The sequence below is a fragment of the Pezoporus flaviventris genome, unplaced genomic scaffold, assembly GCF_033815535.1.
Source record: "Pezoporus flaviventris isolate CSIRO_AGI_PZ_B2104156 unplaced genomic scaffold, CSIRO_AGI_Pfla_v1 ptg000129l, whole genome shotgun sequence".
Taxonomy (NCBI): Eukaryota; Metazoa; Chordata; class Aves; order Psittaciformes; family Psittacidae; genus Pezoporus; species Pezoporus flaviventris.
The window spans coordinates 3,309,346-3,330,235 of record NW_026892677.1 but is presented as its reverse complement, the minus strand read 5'-3'; positions in this window follow the sequence as shown (position 1 = coordinate 3,330,235).

The following is a 20,890-nucleotide window of genomic DNA, read 5'->3' as shown; positions in this document are numbered from 1 at the left end:
AAACAGGAGGCCTCTGAGAACAGGAACAACCCCAGCAAAAACTATGGCAGGAGCATGGCACCATTAAAAGTAGCTGAGGATAACCTCATCATTGACCTCATGACGTTCAGAGCTGCCTGCAACACCTGCCTCCTCAGATTGTTTCTTTCTTAATAAAGCTGTCAAACTCGTACTCAAAAAGGCAGCACAAAACCTACAAAGTAATGAAGCCATTTCAGCCAGAACCTGGCAAGAAGGGAGATTGAGGAATAATTGCATCCGAATACCTGAGGAGGCTTTCAGCATCTCTGATAGAGCACAGATTCACGTATAAAGCAGTCCTATATCAGAGTGGATTTGGCTGTGAGACACGAGCAGCTGGCCATTCTCCTTGTAACCTTGCAGCATCCCACCACCACCACAAATCTTCAGCTTTTTGTGTTATTTTAAACTACACCCTTGATGTGAATTATGAGCTTTTGCCACAGGCTGGATTGCTCCGGTTGATGGTTTCATAGGCGAGTTTGCACCCTTTTACTGCAAAGCAAACACCGAGTTGACATTTATTACATGCTCAGCTGTGATTTGCAAGGGGGATTTTCTACCTTGCTTCGGGAAGATCCCACAATATGAGTTAGTTTTCAGAAGACATCTTTTCGACTACTCGCAGCTCATCAGACTGACACCGCAGAAACTCGGAATAATAAAGGAGTAATACTCACCCACTTCCCCCCCGCTATCATTATGAGGATACCTGTAATAAGGTGCAATGGGAGCCAACCCCAGTCAGATATTAAAGCAGAGATTATTCTTGCGGGTTGGATTAACTCTGGTTTAACTCAATAGTTCAAAAACTACCCTATGTTTTAGAAAAAGAATTCACACAAGTTCCAGTATTGAAAGGGTGGCTACGAAGGGGATGAGACTCCCTTTTTACAAGGAGTCCCATGGAAAAGACAAGGGGTGATGGACACAAGCTACTCCTGTTGAGATACTGGTTGGATACAGAAGGAACATTTTTCACACCGAGAACAACCAGCCGTTGGAATAATTTCCCCAAGGAAGCAGTGGATTCTCCAGCACTAGTTATTTAAGATTCAGGTGCTGGGATAGCTAGGGCTAGGTCATGCTTTGCCTGGAAAGGTTGGACCAGATGATCCTTGAGGTCCCTCCCAAGCTGGTACTCCTCAATTCTCTCTCGGTGATGGAGGTAGCTGGATTAATCCATGACCAGCAGCAGCCTCCACACAGAGCACCGCTGTGCAAAGATTTCTGAGGTTGCTTTGGGATGTTTTGTGCATTGCAGGGAAAAGAAAGGAGAAATGGAGAAACAGCAAGAAAAGGCAGCAAGGGAGCATTCCTCTGGAGCACAGGAGAGCTGCTGAGCTGTCCAGAAATAAAGCTAAGAAAACATCACTGCGGCTGAGCATTGAGTAGAGGGGGTTTGGTGCAGTGAGCAAGGAAATGGCCTCCTACAGCTCAAATCCTCCTACACTCAGGGAAACAGGAGCGTGAACATGACCTGTAAACAAACAGGGGCTCATCAGAGGGCCACACAACCATCACCATCATCTCTTCCTAATGGAAACAACCCTCAAGTACCGGCTCAGTGCTCAGACCAGGAGGAATAACAGAGCCACACCTTTAACTCATAGAATGCATTTTCTGTGATTGCTTCAAAGGTCCTATGTGAGGGAGAAAGAATAGATGATACAGCAGATTAGAAAATAGCTGGGGTCTCCATATACATAAGAAAGGGGAAGATAAATGGCAAGTGCATGACAAGAAACAAAGGCTAAAACGGTAGGGTAGAGGTACCAGAAGATAGTTTATAGGAGTATAATTAATATTTATAAAGTTATGTCTATATTATATATCTAATTTACCACATAGATACATAAATAAACTATGAAAAGTGAGGAAAACAGCCTCAAAGAGACCTTTGCAGACTGCTTGCTTCCCAAATGGGGAAAACAGGAAAAGTAAGCACTGCGTAGCAAATCAGAGCAAACCACACTCCATTCTGCCCTCAAACCACAGACAGATCACCTGCCTCAGCTTGTATTTTCAGAGAAAAACCGTAAATGCAGAAAGGTGCTTTGCTTTAAACATAAAATGCAGTGAAAACCATACACTGAGCATCAAACTGCTGACTTCTGGAGCGTCAGATCACACCCAGTGCAGCGCAGCAGCAGATCAAAATCTGAACTTTCTCAGCATCGCCTTACAGAGGTGGGATGCTATTACAGAAGTTGTATCAGAGCTCCGATTTGCTTTTATCTAGCGCTGTGTTTCAAGCTCCTTCTCCTGATAACAGGATCTCGAGGATTTGGACTATTAAAGTTATCTGAAAGTGATAATCATTTCCTGTACAGGGAGTACATGATACACTTCCTCTCCTTCTCTCCTACCATTTCCCCCTTTGTTGTTACCTCTCCATCCATCTCTGCAGTTTTAGGCCAGCTCTACCTCCAATAACCTCGTTCTGTACATCTCAATATTTAAAGGCACCTTACCTTTGTCCATTAGCTTGTCTCTGCCTGTAGGGTTGCCATAAAATCATCTACTAATTCCCGTTTGCTGTCCAAACACCTACCGTGTGTTCCCATCCCAGTGAACCTGCACTTTGCTTTGCTTCTCTTGTTCTTTCCCTCCCCTGCTTTGTATGCTGACACTTTTTTTCCTACTGATTTTATTTGTGCATACACCTTTCCCACTCAGCTCTCCCATCTTCATGATACATCTGTCACAGGTTCAGCCCTTCAAACTTCACTTGCAATGTAAGCAAGATCTTGAAGATTTCCCTGTTTGTGGATGTGATAAGGCAGCAGCATGTGTTACCTGATTTGGGCAGACAGAAGCCTTTTTAATCTAGTATCACTAATATGAAAGAGTCAACTGCTGTGATTACAGTTAAATGTGAAATTAAATGAACCATAGAATCCCAGATTGGTTTGGGTTGGGAGTGACCTTAAAGCTCATGGAGTTCCAACCCCCTGCCATGGGCAGGGACATCTTCCACTAGAGCAGCTTGCTCCCAGCCCTGGCCAACTTAATTTCTTGGTTTTGAAGGACAATTTGAGAAGTCAGATTACCCAGAATTACCCGTGCTTTTGCTTTGTTGTGTGAGGGTGCTCTAGGGGTCAGGTGAAAAGTCTCCAGGTCCAATGCCTGACATCTATGAACACAGACTTGCTTCTGGTCAGCATCTCTCTGCTCCCACAAGACAACGTGAAGTTACACTGGACAGGTAAAAGGCAAAATGATGCCCAGTTCTCAAAGAAAGTGAAAAGCTGAGGAATACAGTAAGGAAGATATTAACTCCCCATGCCCTGTCTCAAAATGCATGTTACAGCCCATTACTCCTAGGTTGGGGTTCCTCATCCCCATTCTATAGAATCATAAAGTCAACCAGGTTGGACAAGACCGTTAAGATCATCAAACCCAACCATTCTCTAGCATTTCCAATGCCATCACTAACTCATGTCACCAGGGACAGCAACTCCACCACTGCCCGGAGCAGCCTCTTCCAATGCCTGAGCACCCTCTCAGTGAGGGAAATGTTCCAAGGAAAGCAAAATATCCATCAGTACAGGGATGCTAAGAGAGGCCAGCAGCTGTCTAGGCTTCTCCTTAACCCAAACACTCTTGCAAACACCTTGGTAAGTAGATTTCTGGTGAATAAGTAGGGAATTAACCTTGCAGCAGGTCCCAAGGCTGCTGCTTCCAATGTGCCACCTGTGTCAGGCAGCTCAACAGGAACCTGGAGGAGATGCTCTTGCCTTAAGATAGTGCTGCTGGCGCCTGGTATAAAAGCCACTGGATGGATAGCTACATGAACTGATTGTAACTTCAAAGTTAAGGCAAGCAATGTATTTTCAGCCTTGATTTACATGAAGGCTGCTCTAAATTAATTAGGCCAGGGAGCCCTCATGTCACCTTTCCAGCAGGGGCAGGACAGAGATGCTTGGTGTTGCAGCTACTCACAGCTCTCCTCCTTGTAGTGACAGCCAGGATGTGATCCCTCCTGCTGGCAGCATCTGTCCTCCCCATTCGGTCAGGACCTCAGGGCAAATTCTGCACTTCTCCAGTGAACTGCTTTAGCTGTGGCTCTTCATTAGTGCAGTTGCTACCCCTCATCTCTCACTTGCAGCCAAGGGTAGGAAAAGCAGTTGTGGTTTCTTCTTTCTTTCCTGTTTGTCTTAAGAGGCAGATGAACAGCCCAAAGCTTCTTAAGCTCTTTCCTTTCTTGGTTCTCCAGGTCCACTTTTGAGCTTCCTCTGCTTTTACAGAGATGGGGCAGCGTTATCCTAGGGGACAGAGGTCTTCTTTACAGGGAAGAAAACCCACAACAGACCTTATGGACTTACCAACCTTAACTTCCTGGGAAGAGTTCTTCATATTGGAGGACTGAGGGAAACCCAAATAAGGTGGGAGGTCAGGAGATTACGTATCACTCCAAACCACCTTGAGAGCATTACCTTGATGGTTTATCAGGGCAGAAGTCCTGAAGCAATCTCCTTTCTCCTTCCACCTCTCCTTGCAGGTCACATCCTGGCTCTCTCCATAAGGTAGCTACCAATAAGACCTCAGAAAACATAGAACAGTCCTCCACATAGAGCATAAAAGCCTTAAGATCCTGCACAACTGAAGGTAAAAGGTGACAAATCGCTAAGCAAAAGAACTAAACCCCCAGTCCCACCATAGGCAGCAATCCTCTGGTTGAGCAATCTGTTACCCCAGCCCTCTAATTATATCTCCCCATTAAGTACAAGCACCAGCAGCTGCGCTGGGAAGCCTGGTTTTATCCCAGGAAATGATTTCTCATTGGCTAAACACTGATGGATGGAAGAAAAAGAGCTATTAAATAGAAAGAAATAGAGAAAGAAAGGGAAGACACAGCCAAAGTTCAAATGGGATCATCCCTCACATGCCTGCTAACATGGCTGCACCCCGGGTTATCCCTGAATGTCAAACTAAAGTCTCTGAGTCTGAGCTTAATAATTTCCCTGGAGCACCATTGTCCTGCAGAGACAGTTTGCCTTTTGGTTCCCTGCTGCTGCCAAGGGAGAGGTGAGGGAAGCGAGCCACTTTATTTATGGAGTTGTTTGGTGTAGCAATTTAAACCAAGCTCAGCATCTCTGCCTGCTTCTCTCAGGGCTCTCCCTGGAATTAGTAGGTTTTCCTTCAGGTCTGTGTACCGGAGTCTTTCTCCTTTTGTAACACAGTTTTGTCCCAGCTTCAAACACATCTTCTGACCTGAGACAGGATTAGTCCACCTTTGATATCATAATTCAAATGAACCGGGAGGGGGAAGTGATGATTGATCCTTCAGCCATTGTGCTGATCTGCTGAAAGAGCTGACTTTGACTTATGCCCACGAGCAAAAACATTGACTCACGGGGATCAATAACCAGAGCTGTAGTGGTGTGGCTGCTGCGGGCTGCACTGTTAGACATGTACTGGCAATTAGAGAAACTGGGCTGGCTTGACAACTGCTTCCACAGATGCCCTATAACCCTGATTCTTCCTATGCAAAAAGCCCTTAACTGCCCTTTGAATGGCCTACCAAAATGGCCTATTCCTGCGCTGCTTTCTGCCTTCCTAAAGCAAAAAATGCCCCGTTTGGTAAATGCTTAGAGAATCCTAGAACAGTTTGTGCTGGAAGGGACCTGAAAGCTCATCCAGTTCCAATCCCTGCCACAGGAGGGGACACCTTCTACTAGAGCAGCTTGCTCCAAGCCGCATCCAACCTGGCCTTGAACACTGCCAGGGAGGAGCTCTGTCTTTAACTCATTTTCGTGTTAAACTAACAGGTATTGCAACAGCTGTCCTAAAATGTGGGATGTGCTGTGTTGAGGAGGTTTTTAAGTGAATAAATGATTCAACTTTTTGTTTTCTGGTGCTGCAGGAGGGCAATTAAATGGGATTGAACTTTGATAGTTTGGAAGTTCTTAATGTAGATGATCGCTACTACAAAATACTCAATGAATTATCAAAGAGGCCAAGGGACAGATCACTGTAGATTTTATGCCTCTAATGGCACTTAAAGAATGCCTACAGGAGAAGATACTGTGATCTTCTTAGCTGTGACCTAACTGAAAGGCACCTTAAAACTAAAGGATAAAAGCAGGTAGAGGAGGCTTTGCATGACATTTTGGATACGTCATGCTTTGGAGAGCAAACACATCCTCAGATTTCTTTAACCTATATTGTTCCCAACTGCAGAATCAGAGTAGCAGACCATGATGTTTGTATTTGTAGTGTGTGTTGGCTGAAAGGCAAAGCAGAGACAAAGTTTCTTCTTTGTGCTGAAATCAGCTTTGCAGAGAGTCAATACCAAACATTTGAGATTAGCATTTCACTAGTAAATATCAATACCAAATATTTGGTTGAAACTTCCCAACCTCCCAAATATTTGGTAAAACCCAATCCTAACACCTGCAGGTCAGAATAGAGGCAGGTAATGATTTAAAAATCAACTTTAATTGTTCATGTGTTTGTTATTTTGACATGAAAAAACAAGCGAGCTATCACTGTATTGTTTGATTGAAACTGGTGCTTCGTTTAATCCAAATCTGTAACCCATTCCAGCTTTTCCAAAGCTGAATTAGTGGTTTTAATCAGATATTCACCCAATAAACTATATCAGCCCTTCCTCTACGTAGGAATTTTATCCATTGGCTTTATATATAAGGAAAACTGAGTATGAGACCAGAGTCCATCAAATCACAGAGGAGAATCTGTTTGTCTGATAACCCTGCCTTGATTTGTTCTTTTATTTGGGGGGGGGGGGGTTGTCATCATGTCCTTCATCTTGCTAATAACTTTCATTCATCTATCCCAAAACATTGCCAGGAAAGATTTCACCTCCAAAACAGAAGAGTACCATTGGATGCTTGTAGCCTATAAACTTCTGCTCCATGGAGCTCATGGAATAGGTTCTGTTGATTTTTTCCCATGGCAGAAGATGAGGTGGGTTTAATGGAGCATTAGTAATATGGCTACATTAAATGCCATTTAAAACCCCTTTCAAATTGGTATCGACTATGTGGATATTTGACTATGTAGCTAGCCCTGTGATGGGAAATAGGTATGAATATTGGATTCTCATCAGAGGCAGAATTTTCGAACTGATATAGAAAACCCTAGAAAACACGATCGCATTTTCCTAAATGGATTTGTCTTTCTGTACAAAGGAGCTAAAAATAGACTAGTTGATCTATTAACAGCTACAAAAAAGGCTTTGAAGTAATTATCAACTATCAGCACATGTTGAAATCCCATCTTGTTCCATTGCTGCTTCAATCTATACACTATTTCATTTCAAATAACCATGCGTTAAGGATCATTTGGCTATAGATCCCATAAATACACATTACCTCCTTATCGACTCTTTCTATCCTCTGCTGCACTATTACATTTCACTAAAACAAGCAACCAAGGAGTAGGAATTTAGCAATAATTTTAGGAATCATAACAAAAAGCAACGGTAATGCGGTAATTGCTCCTCCTAATATTTATTAAGGGTGACCAGATCTGTGATTCTGCCCACCAGGAATTGCTTTTCTCTGTGACATTCTTTACAGACAAGTAAATTTAAGCAGTGAGCCTGTGAAATGAGTAGAAATACAGTATTTGCAAAGAGCTGTATGAGGGAATGTACACAAGACAGCTAAATAGAATCATAGAACCATAGAATAGTTAGGGTTGGAAAGGACCTTAAGATCATCCAGTTCCAACCCCCCTGCCATGGGCAGGGACACCTCACACTAAACCATAAGCACTATTTTATCCAAGGACCAATCACTTGCAAAGAGAATGCTAGATATCAATTCCCCAAAACTATTGTTTTAATCATAGAAATCCAATTCCTATTGTTGCTCAGTAATCTAGAAAAGGAACCACCCAGCCAACCCAACCCTGAAAGCTGAACTGTTTCCTCTCTTCACGTGTGGTAGTACAGCAATGTGCAGTGCCATCCTTATGCGACTCATGCAGGGAAATTATCCTCCTCCAGTACTGTGGGATGACTGATGGCTTTCTCATAAAAGATGATCTACTCAGGGGCAATATCAAAGGCTGCAGTGGCAAATTGCCAAGAGCTGGAGGGCTGCACCTCATTTGCATGTAAATTTACATCAGTTTTAAAGCCATAAAGAAGTGCAGTGATAGTACTTGAATAGTTCTTGATAGGTTTAAAAGCTGTGCTGTGTAATCACCAGGAATAAAAACCTGAATGTGACTGGTTTTATTGCCTTCTGTGCTGAGCTCAGGGCTGTGCCTTGAACCCACTGATCATGGTGGCAACTGATCAGCATCGCCCAAGACCCCCACTGTAACAGCCTGATCTTTAAAGCCTTGCTCCCACTGTCTTCACCTTCAAGCTGTTCAACAGTATCCCACTGTTCCATCATTAAGGCTCGATGATATGTTCATACAATCCCAGACTGGTTTGTGTTGGAAGGGACCTTAAAGCTTATCCAGCTCCAACCCCTGCCACGGGCAGGGACACCTTCCACTAGAGCAGCTTGCTCCAAGCCCCTGTGTCCAACCTGGCCTTCAACACTGCCAGGGATGGGGCAGCCACAGCTTCTCTGGGCACCCTGTGCCAGCGCCTCAGCACCCTCACAGGGAAGAGCTTCTGCCTAAGAGCTCATCTCAATCTTCCTAATATTTTCCCAATATCTAATCTAATTAATAATCAAATAATATCAAAACATAACAGATTAGATATGAAAATAGTTAATCAAATTAGAAATTTTCCTAATATCTAATCTAAATCTAATCTCACCTGCAGACCTCGACATCTGTGCCCAGAGAGGGGTGTAGCAGAGGTGGAGGGCTCTCCTCTTCCTCCCCTCCAAGGCTTGCCAAGCCCAAACCAGCCTCACTGATAATGACAGTAATAAAACCATATGGATAGAGAGACTGCTAAGTTTGCAAAATACTCTCCCATGCATATAATCTATAGCAGCTAAGAGTATCATAAGCATATATATGCACACAGTGGTACAGTGGTGCAGCTCTGGGAGGATGAAGTCCATTTTGCATAAAAGCAATATGAATTGCAACAAGATACAGAAGCAGGTGGAAGGGGAAAACTGCCACTACATGGAAAATCACTGAGGGAGGAAAAAGAAGACTGAGAGGGAAGTAGACAGAAAGGATGAGTCCTGCTTTTATGGGTTTAGATTTGGACTGAGAAAGAGGATAATGCAGATGCTTCCTGGCAGCGCCTGTGGCCAGAGTGGGTATCTGGCCACAGGAGCTGCAGTCGAGGTAAGCTTCTGGGTAGCTGCTGTATTTGCTTTATTTCCAAACCTCGCATTCAGGCTCCTTCTGTCAATAAAAATCCCTGCTTGAATAGATAAGCTGAAGCCTGGTGTCTCACTAAGCCTGAGAATTCCATTCCCTGCTTCCAGCTCTGTCTTCCTATCCTACACAATGTCATTAAGAAATACTGAACAAGCTGATCCACTAAATCCCTGTATTAGCCAGTACAATTAAAGGTAATACAAAGGGGGAAAGGGAGGGACTGGGAGTTCTCAGTGGTGTGAGCTCCAGCTAGAGAGCTGAGCAGTGCACAGCAATGGCCAGTTAGCATTCCCAGGATCACACATCTCAGAAAGGCATGCAATCCAGCTATCCAGCACAATCCTCAATCAGTAATGGTTTAATCATGTTTTCATTAATTAGGGTGGGTGAAAAAAGTGTGTTACAACGCTGGCAAACCCGATGTGATAACTGCGACATCTCCACGTATGCAATTGAAAAGCACACAAGCAACAGGTTAGAAATGGAGATACTCACAAACCTCAAATCATTCTATTTTAAATTGCTTAAGAAAATGCTCAGTTTCTCAAGATGAGCTGTGGAATACCTTGAAGTGAGAACATAAATCCCAATGCTGTCATTCTTTTCCTCTGAGGATTTATTAAATGAAGGATCCAATATAAGGAAGTCATGCTGCCGTGCTTCTAGGGTTTCACTTCTCTGTCAGATGTAAACTTTGTGACTTGTGAGTTTGAAACAACCTTCCTAACATGTCAGCCATTAGCAGTGATACTTAATAAGAGTGGCAGATAACCCCTTTACAGAATATGCAGTGATTAAGTTCATTTAAGTGATTCATCTGCACTGCAGCCTTGTTAGACTTGTAGGTAAGAATCATCCACACAGCAATAAATCTCCATCTCCATCTATGCAAGCAGGACAGTTTTATAAAGACATTTCTAACCTTAACAATGTCTGCTCACACTTGGCTGCATGGAAGTTTCCTTTGTCAGCTCCTTTTTGCCAGGTGCTTATCCTGATAAACTAAATAGGAAAGTAGGTGCTTCTGCAATGCCCCAAACCAGTCACTTATCACCAGCATTACCAGCCTGGCAGTGAAGAGCTCTTTGAGCCAAGGCTTCGGGGTGAATTTTGTGGCATTGCTGAAATTGGTCCGTGGCCAAGGTATTAACATTAGCACTGCACTTTCACACATGCATGCACACATACACACAATCACAGCAACTCTAATGAGCCCAAGCTCTGACGGCGGTGTCACCCTGCGTTAACCCAGGACTGAAGCTTCACTCTTCCCTCCACTGAAGGAAATTGCTAAAACTTGCTCCAACTTTAAAAGGTGCAAGATCAGAGCCCTACATCTGAAACAAATCAAAGAGGAAAGCTCTTGCCAAGTGAATCGTTGGCAAATCTGTGGTTGCTGGAAGACCTTATTCCCTGCCGCATGGAGCTGCTTGGCCAAGCCGGCCGCAGGAGGAGGCGATGCTGCAGGATTGTGTAACACACAAACTCCCCTTGCTCCCCCCCAGCCCACTCAATTAATGACTAATTGAAATCACGGCTCCCGAACTGACCTAGAGCCATATGGATTAAACCAGATTTCTGAATGCTAATTACACTACATCGTTTTCCCAATTATTTTTAAAATTGGATTATGTACCGGGAGATGGGATGTTTGAAGCAGCCGCTAATGAGCAAACCATGCATAAAAAACTTGTTTATTATGTTGGGGATTGCACGAAATAAGGTTGCAGGAGTGATGGTGTGTCCAAATAAACAAGAGAAACCAAAGAGATTCTGAGAGGAGCCCCAAGCTGCGATTTAGGTAGCTTCAAAAGCCGTGTTAGAGACAGAGAATGTCTGAGAGTGTTTAAGCAGAGCTTTCCCTTGCTGGAATGGCTCTAGGAGGCAAACACCAGTACCATCCATCAGGCTGGGAAATGAAGCAAAGATGGGCAAATAAAAGGGTAAGCTTGAAAGTCAGGTGAAGGACGGAGATGGGAGCAGAGCAGAGAAGCAGGAGGTACCAGAGGATGTCATGAGAGGCTTGGAATTATTAAACTGGGCAAGTGAAGGAAGCACCATCAGCTCTTGAATCATGGCTTTATCAACATTGGTGCAAAAAAGTCATGTTGCATTACTGACTCCATTCTGCTTGGCTGCGAGGCACCTAGGATGACAGGCACATAGAATCATAGAATAGTTAGGGTTGGAAAGGACCTTAAGATCAAGTTCCAACCCTGCCTATGGCAGGGACACCTCACACCAAACCATGTCACCCAAGGCCTCATCCAACCTCGCCTGGAAAGCTGCCAGGGATGTAGCATTCACAACCTCCCTGGGCAACCCATTCCAGTGCCTCACCACCTTTACAGGAAAGAATTTCCTCCTTATATCCAATCTAAACTTCCCTTGTTTAAGTTTGAACCCGTTACCCCTTGTCCTGTCACTACAGTCCCTAATGAAGAGTCCCTCCCCAGCATCCCTATAGGCCCCCTTTAGATACTGGAAGGCTGCTATGAGGTTTCCATGCAGCCTTCTCTTCTCCAGGCTGAACAGCCCGAACTAAGCAACGTGTTGCTATAGCAGACAGTGAATGTATTGCTTTGAACGCATGGCTCTTTTTTCTTCTTTCTCTTATTTTCTATCAGTGGCTAAAGTTATTGCTGGGGTGTTGAGGGGCTCAGGATATTTCCTAAGAAACGACTATGTTACCTAAGTGACAAAGTTGCTTATAATCCATTTTCAGAAGTTGCTGAGGTGCTTAAGAACACAAATCTGATTATCAAAGGGACTCTGGTACTGTAGTTTCGTAAATGTTTGCCCCAGCTTTCTCATGTAATCAAGAATAACACGACAATTTAATTGCTACAAGTAGTCTTTATACCATGGGAGCTGAAAGTCTTTACATTCCTTGCTCAAATACGATAAAATCCAGTTTTAGTCCCTTTGTACATTTCTGGCTGAACGGTTTTGTTGTGATTCCAGTGCAGCTCAGGACAATAATCCAAATGGGTTTCCAATCCCTGAGTAGATATTTAGATCTATCTGTCAATCCATCTGCCTACCTACTTACCTACCTACCTCCCTACAGACCAGCCTACATACCGACCTACCTACCTACCTATCTGCTTACCTTTAAATGGCCACAATACTGCATAAAAAGATTTATAGCTAATTTGTCCAAGAGATTTTTAGAACACACTTTCACAGCCAATTTCAGTGCTCTATATTTTTTTTATTTCATGGAATTAAGACATCTACTGCCTGAAAAAAAAAGACCCAGCAAAACCCAAGCCGTTTATGCAGTATGCAAAGAATGAGGTTTCTAATTGTTCCAAAGCTTCATGTTTAAGTCTGCAAATAGGAAACAACACCCAATTCTCAACAGTGCAGAATGTATAAATCAAGACAGGCTTAGCTTTAAACTAATTTTTTTGAGTATCATTTGTAACACACAAATTCTGAGCTCTTTGCATCATTTAACTTACTTTTTCTCTTTAAAAGGCATAAATAAAAAATAGACTCTCTAAAACTCCAGGTATTTTTACTCCTCGTATTGAAATGCTGGTACGTTGTGCACTGTTCACAAGTCTCCTTGTCATTTTCAAGGTCTATATGGCCCACAAAGCCTCTCATATTCACTGATTGAATTCTTTCCTGGTGGAACAATTCTGTTATAACTTTGAAACTGAAGTTACATTTCTATCCTGATAAAAAAAAAGACACATAGCGAGAAGAGAATGAAATTACAAACAATCAACGTCTTTGAGTCAATCTCCCATTTACATCTTTCAAACTATTTTCTCTGCTAAGCCTTAAGACAAGACTTCCATAGCAACAGCAACAAAAACTAACCCTACATTGCAATGAATGCTAACAAAATTGCCCTGAGAAAGGAACAGTGGTAGCTTATTTGTTTTGAAGTTATTTGAATGAGGCACAGTAAAGCTTAATGAAAATATATCCAGTGTTTTTCTTCAGCCCAGCCATCAATCAAAACCTAAATTGCATATTCTGTTAATTGCTCTATTTAAAATCTTCTCACTGTTTTCAGTGGAGTGCAGTGGTAGAGAACAATTCTGGTTGGGGTTTTTTGTCATCTTAAACCTGAATTACAAAGTTCTGTTTCTTCCTGATTAAATCCTGACCCCACTGAAACAGCAAAAGGAAAGTCAAAGATCTTTCTGACATTTAACTCAGGTGACCAAGATTTGACCTAGAAGATGCATTCATTGCATCAGCTTTTATTCTGTGCTCTGGGTATGCAGAGAACTCCGTGAGTGCCCAGGAATACATCCAGAAAGCAGCATCACTTCACCAGTTTTCATCTTTAAAGTATTAAAGGAAATGCTTTACTTGGCACCGATAGCATAAATGACTGCAGTGACCCGCAAAGAAAACTTATGGGCAGAACCAGAGCCCTTTGCAGTTCAGTGATTCCATCTTCAAACAGCTAAACCCAGCTGACATGGGCTGAGTGAGAGCTCTGACTGATGAGCAGAGCATGGAGAGCATGACAGGTTTATTGCTTCCTATTACCCAAGATAGCTCAGCTCCTCTGCACCCGCATCCCAGGCTGCTGTCCTGACCTGGTGTGTGTCAGGGCTGCTGCAGCCATTGCAGCCACCACAGACCACAAGGCTGGTGCTTTTCATCCCAACATACCTCCTGGAGGTGCAGCAGAAGATCTGGCCACTGGCAGTAAGTTATTATGAGGCTGGTCGGAGGTTGCGCTCAGGCTGAGAGAGCTGGGCTGGGGCAGCCTGGAGAAGGCTCCTGAAGGGGAGACCTGACAGCAGCTCCAGTGCCTAAAGGGGCTGCAGGAAACCTGGAGAGGGGCTTGGGACAAGGGATGTAGGGACAGGCCAAGGGGAATGGCTTTAACCTGCCAGAGGGGAGACTGAGATGAGCTCTTAGGCAGAAGCTCTTCCCTGGGAGGGTGCTGAGGTGCTGGCACAGGGTGCCCAGAGAAGCTGTGGCTGCCCCATCCCTGGCAGTGTTCAAGGCCAGGTTGGACACAGGGGCTTGGAGCAAGCTGCTCTAGTGGAAGGTGTCCCTGCCCGTGGCAGGGGTTGGAGCTGGAGGAGCTTTAAGGTCCCTTCCAACACAAACCATTCCAGGATTTTATGATTCTATAATTCCTTTGACCCTTGTGCAAGGCAACATGTATGCTTGGCAATGCTGGTTGTCTTTGACAGTGAGTTCTGGACACAAGCAAAGCAGTTGCAAGAATTAAACATTTGTAATAAAGGTTCGTGGTGGCCTTTTTTATCTATTAATATTGCCCCCCCTTTCTCATTGATAATTTCTATTTGCATAGTTTCAGGCTAAATGACTTGACGGTTTCAGGAGTGTCCTGGGTTCAGCAGCAGCAGTCTTTTTTCTCCTTCTTAGTAGCTGGTGCAGTGCTGTGGTTTTGACTTTCAAGCCTGGGAACAGCGCTGATAACACCAATGGTTTTAGTTGCTGCTCAGTAATGTTTAGTCTGACCAAGGACTTTGTGAGCCTCATGCTCTGCCAGGGAGGAGGGGAAGCCAGGAGGAAGCAGAGACAGGACACCTGACCCAAACTGACCAAAGAGGCATTCCATACCACAGCACATCATGCCCAGTATATAAACTGGGGGCAGTTACCCGGAAGGGTTGGATCACTGCTCAGTCGGGCTGGGTATCGGTTGGTGGGTGGTGAGCAGTTGTATTCTCTTCCCTTGTTATTTCCCTTATCATTGTTATCATTGGTGGTAGCAGCAGTGATTTGTGTTATACCTTAGTTACTAAACTGTTCTTATCTCTAACAGTGGGAGTTACACTCTTTCCATTCTCCTCCCTATCCCTCTGGGAGCTGAAGGAGGAAGAAGGGGGGGAGAGTGAGCGAGCGGCTGAGTGGTTCTGGGTTACCAGCAAGGCTTAAACCACAACAAGGAGTCTTAAATCTATAGGATGAAAGGAAAAAGTTGCCTGAACTATTTCAGCCCCTTACCTGGGTTCTTGCTCAAATGGTAGGCTGAGAAACAAGCCAACACTTTCTGCTGGAGAACATGCATATTGCTTTGACTTCAGGGTTTAGACATTGGGGTCCTTTTCTGCTTTCTGAGTTACCAAACAAATACTGTTGAAGTAGCCATTGGATGAATCACGCAGATGCTTCTTCCTGCTTTTTCTTTGCATAAACTATGGATTACCATAGGCATTAAGGTAACACTGAAAAAAGTATGAGTCTTTTCTTACTTGTACCTGCCTCAATGCATTGATACAGTCATCTTTGAGGTGTATTGAAGGGATAATGCCCAGAGGTTTCAGCCCTAGAACCTTCGCTCAAGCATCACCAATGTTAGATGGTCCCTCGACCATCAATGTGAGTGTTGCCTGGGAGAGAACTGCAACAGGACTTGCACTGACAGATCCCTACCACCTGCAGGTTTTCCCATTGGATTCAGTTTTACCTGTTCTGGGGAACTGCATGGAGCTCATTCCTGAGGGTTTCTTTGAGAAACATGAAATGAAGAAGGCAGCAGAGCCTTAGCTTCAGTGGAATCATTTTGTATCTACTTACAGGACTGTCCCCATCCCTGTTTTTTTCTCCTTCTTTCCCTCTAGCATTCCCCTTGTTTCTTGTTTACTTTTAAAATTACATGCTAAACAATTGTATATGAGAACCCCATAAAAGCATTATTTTGTACATTTTACCTTCTAGCTAACATAATATTGCTTTTCTTGCCTTCCTGGCAGGACTTACATAATTCCACTGTTTGAGGCATTCAGAGCTGCTGAGACTCTTTAAAAGGAAAAAGCACTCAAAAAAGCTATTGCTACCTGCAGTTCCCTCCCTGCGTGTAACCTCTCTGCCCCTGATCCACTCACTCTTGTACCTTTTGAATCAGAACTTGGCAAAACCAGGCAGAGCAGACCTGAAGGCGTGGGAGCATGGACCTGCAAAGCACAAACTCCCTAGTCAGCAGGAGGGAAGAGATTTCTGTTGCTACAAGAAGTTGTATAACTCTCATCTGTTGTGTGTATTTTTCCATGTTCCTTGGAGGTTTAGTTAGGATATGATGCAGTAGATGTCAGACAAAGAGCAGGACAGGTAAGCTTCAGAGGGTGACAGGGATTGCCTGCAACAACCTGAATGGCTCAGTGAAGAGAACACGAGTCCTGGCTATATATCTTCTCATACACCATCTGCTTCTGAACTGAAACTTTCCTTTAACCTAATAGCAAATTATGACCATGTATTGTGAAGTTTGTCCCACGCAGATGACACTAATCTCATTTAAGGAATGAAGCTGGATTCGCAAACGATTTATGTTAACACACTGAATGGAAAAGAAGCACTGACACAGGGTGCCCAGAGAAGCTGTGGCTGCCCCATCCCTGGCAGTGTTCAAGGCCAGGTTGGACACAGGGGCTTGGAGCAAGCTGCTCTAGTGGAAGGTGTCCATGCCCGTGGCAGGGGTTGGAACTGGGTGAGCTTTAAGCTCCCTTCCAACACAAAGCAGCCTGGGATTCCATGATGATTCTATGGTATCACTAGTTATAGAACTCTCACTTGTGTGACTATTTCAGAGACGCTGGTCTGCTGCTACAGTTGTTTTTTGGTTTTTCTTTTTGCAGTAGTTTGTAGAAGAAGTTTGCCATCAATATTTAAAATTCATTTTTTTAATGAAAATTTAATTGTATTCCAGGGTGATTTTAATCTGATTCAGTCAGAGATCTTCTGATAGTCCCAAAAGCCAGTACCTCAAATGACCAAGACCTTTCTTGCCTTGTTTTGCTTATAACTGCTTTACCTTTTAAAAAGATTTTGTTTAGAAACCCAAATTTACCTTAGGCCTTGTCTTTGCCGTTATGTTATGCTCTTTATGTACAAACAGAGTGTACTTCAAAGAGCATATATCATCATTAATGGTTAATAAGAGAAATGGAAATAAAAGCTCCACAAGCTGGCCTTGTAGCTAGGAAGCAATTCGCAGCACTTTATGGGCAAGGCTCCTGTTTGTTAGCTGTCTTTCTGAGGCTAGATGGGATGACTTTCTTGCAGGCACATAAAACCAACTCCCTGGTTTTGCACTTACTGGGTGTGTAATCTTCAAATAATGAGTGTCAGGACGCAAACAAGTCAAAGAAGTATCCTGGAGCATTTTCACCCTCTCTCGCTAAGGACAGCAGTTTTGCTTGATTAAGGGTTACAGGATCAGACTCCCAGTAAGCAATTAGCTGTGGAATTGAACGCATGATACATTCCTTCTCCTCTCCCCTGAGCTAACTCTGCCACAAAAAGAAGCTGGGATATTGATGACTTCAAAGGAACTGTAAAAACTAAGCAACAAGCCGTGATCAACCAACATACTTAAATACACCTCAACAGAGCAGCACTGTTAGAGGGGGAAGACTGATTCTGTGTCCTTGGTATTTTACCACAAGGTGCAAAGCAGCTAGCAGGGCTGTATTCCCACAGAACACAATGGGAGAGGTGAAAGGCTCTTTATTCATGTTTAAACACAGTTATTCGCTCAGGAGGAGATGCTGTGCTTAAATTATAACCCAGCTCACTGTGGGTGCTGGCTACAGGCAAAGGATCAGAGTGAACTTTTGACTCAGCACCCCCCAAATTGCAGGACTTCTTTGGTTTCCCTGGATTACAGCAGCTCCTTGAGGTCCTGCTGGGAATGGGTCCCCCGGTGCTGGGCAGTATGCAAACATTTGTATAAAGTACATTGTTGAGGTTGAATTTCCCAGCGCGCTGCATGCACACACTCATTGCTATTCCATGACTACAGCAAATGAGGAAGCTGTCTGTTTCCTGGTTGGGACTCAAGCAGAAGTCCTCGATCAAAGGACAAACACCTTTATATCTAGAGATTCCCTAATCATTTCCTTGAAAAGGTTTAACACCAGCATGTGTCTTTGGTGATGGGATATTTATTTAGCTGTCTACATTGCTCTCTTCACATTAATGACAATGCTATTTTTCCTTCTACTTAATTAAGACTATCTTCAAAGAGACCCTTTTATAAACAAATTAGGGCTATCTAACTCAGAATTTCAAATGGAACACTGTTTGATCAATAAGATTGATTGAAGAGATCTAAACCCATCCTTGGGATACTTTATTTCTGACTTGGAATTTTTTTAATGGTTTGCTTAAGCAGAGGTTGCGGTGCGTGAGAGCCTCACTGCCTCATACACCATTAGCTGGACCTTTTTAGAATGGAGACAAATAGCATTAGAAAGCCTTCAAATGGAGCCATTGCTTTTAAATAAGACTGTGAAAGGTGGGTGGTGAACCTGTCATGCTTTTAGAAAGATTAGGGATCATGAAGAAGATGATGACGGTGAAAGACACCCAGCTCATGCATTTTTAGCTTTCACAAGATGTCATTTAGCAGATAAGAGAAGGAAAATACAGAACTCTTCATCCATCCATCATCCATCCATCCGTCCATCCATCCATCCATCCACCCATCCACCCATCCATCCATCCATCTGTCCAACTCTTCATCCATCCATCATCCATCCATCCATCCATCCATCCATCCATCCATCCATCCATCCATCCATCTCTCCATTACCCATCTATTCACTCACTCATCCACCCATTCAGCCATTCACCCATCCAACCATCCATCCACCCATCCCCATGTGAATACCAACTTGTGCACTGATTGAACTGGAAAGAGCTTTAGTCTGTCTTGTGAAGACAACAGGAAATTCAGATCGAGCACGTTAACATGTGAAGATCTATGCAGATTCAGAAGACATAGACTAAATGCACTATGAATTTATATTTCTTATATGGAATGCACTCTCAGAGTCATAAATCTCACTTGGGATGCTTTGATAGAGGAATTTTCCAGCTTGCCATCATTACAAATAACGTTGAGATTGCAGCAAATGAATGAATTTAGAGAACTTTAAACTATGACCTCCAGGACAACTTTTCACCTGAACCTTTCATCTGTATGCAATAAGCTCCTAACCAGGGAATCTTCATTTCATTTGTGATGCAGACAACATTGCACTGTAAAACTTCTAACGAAAAAGCCTAATTCCATTGCAGGCCTGCAAGCAGATAACGTTAGTCTAAAGAAAGAGCAGAAAAAAGAAAGCACCTGAAGAGTTACCAGACCCAAGCAAATTACATCCTTGGCTCACTGATTCAATACTGCCACCAAATTATGACAGTAAGTAACAATTTCATGATAGTTGTCCACCAGCTCAGCAGGAAATTCTCTTATTCTAGTAAAAGAATAGTCATGCCTACTCCTGAGTAGGCTTAGAAACATATTTATCATGTCTGTACATCACTAGTCTCTTGCTTCTCATTTTTTTCAGTAGATGTGCATTTTGCCAAGGGGAAGTTAGAGTTTATGGATATACTTCTTGTATTTCCAACATCTGGGTATAACGGAGGATTCTGTGTTCAGACTGCTCTGGGATCCATTTCTACCCTATGACAGTAATCAGTTCAATGTGATATTGATAACATTCATTTTTGGATGGCTAATTTAGTTCACATTTATCTGTGCCAAGATATCAAGCTGATAATTGATCTCTGCTTTGTTCTGCAGCATTAATTAAGTTTTAGGAAAGCTTACAGATCCATTTATTTTAGTTAATGCACAACTTCACCTATAACAACATGCCTCAGATATTTATCACTCTGCTGCGATTCCCTTTTCATGCTTCAGCAATTCATGTTTATATCTGGTTTAAGTTTTCCTAATCTAAAATAAATCAGCATGAAAAAGCATTTGATTTCTCATTTAGATTCTCTATTGCCTTTTATGACAAAGATAATACCCCTTGTCTGATTTTAAATGGTAGAATTGTTAGGTTAAAAATAAGGAACAGAAATATTGTCACTCCATAGTTTTTGCAACTGCCCTCACTTCAATTTGCTTTTAAAAAAGTAAATTGAGGTTCTTTTTTATGGACATGATAATGAAATATTATTTCAATGAAACATTGCACATGCATTTAATTTCAGCTTTATGCACCCACTTACAGCTGTAATAATCAGGGGGTATTTATTTATCTTAACCTAGGGGGGCCAGACTGTAAAACAGGATTTAGAAAGATGCTGCTGCTGCACTGAGATGAATTGCTTTATACAGGCTGGTTTTTCCAATGGCTGTACCCACACCATGCCTGTTATTCACCTCAAATTGACAGGGCGCACTCATTTCACATGGGTAAGAGCTTTTCCAGCAATAAACTGACAGCTGCCTGACATCTCTTACAGGCAAAAATCCTTCTCTTATAAATGCTGTGTGCTGGAGCTGTGCGTGTGCTTTTGAACACCATAGAGCTTTGTGCAAAATCACCGTCCCGGCTTGTGTTTCAGCCGGTCTGGCTGTAGCCATGATTCATTTCTGTGCTCTTACGGTGCTGACTTCAAAAACAGCTTAAAGTTGATGTGAAAAGCTCCTCATCATCAGTACCTGACTTGACTTCACAGCTCTTTGAGTGTGGATGGAGAAAAACTCCCAGCTTGGCTCAAATCCGGTCAGCTGCAGTAGCCCCGAGTTTATAATCTCTTATTAAAATGCAAAAGATAGCTGTTTTCAGGTAAATCATAGAATCACAGAATGGTTTGGGTTGGAAGGGACCTACAA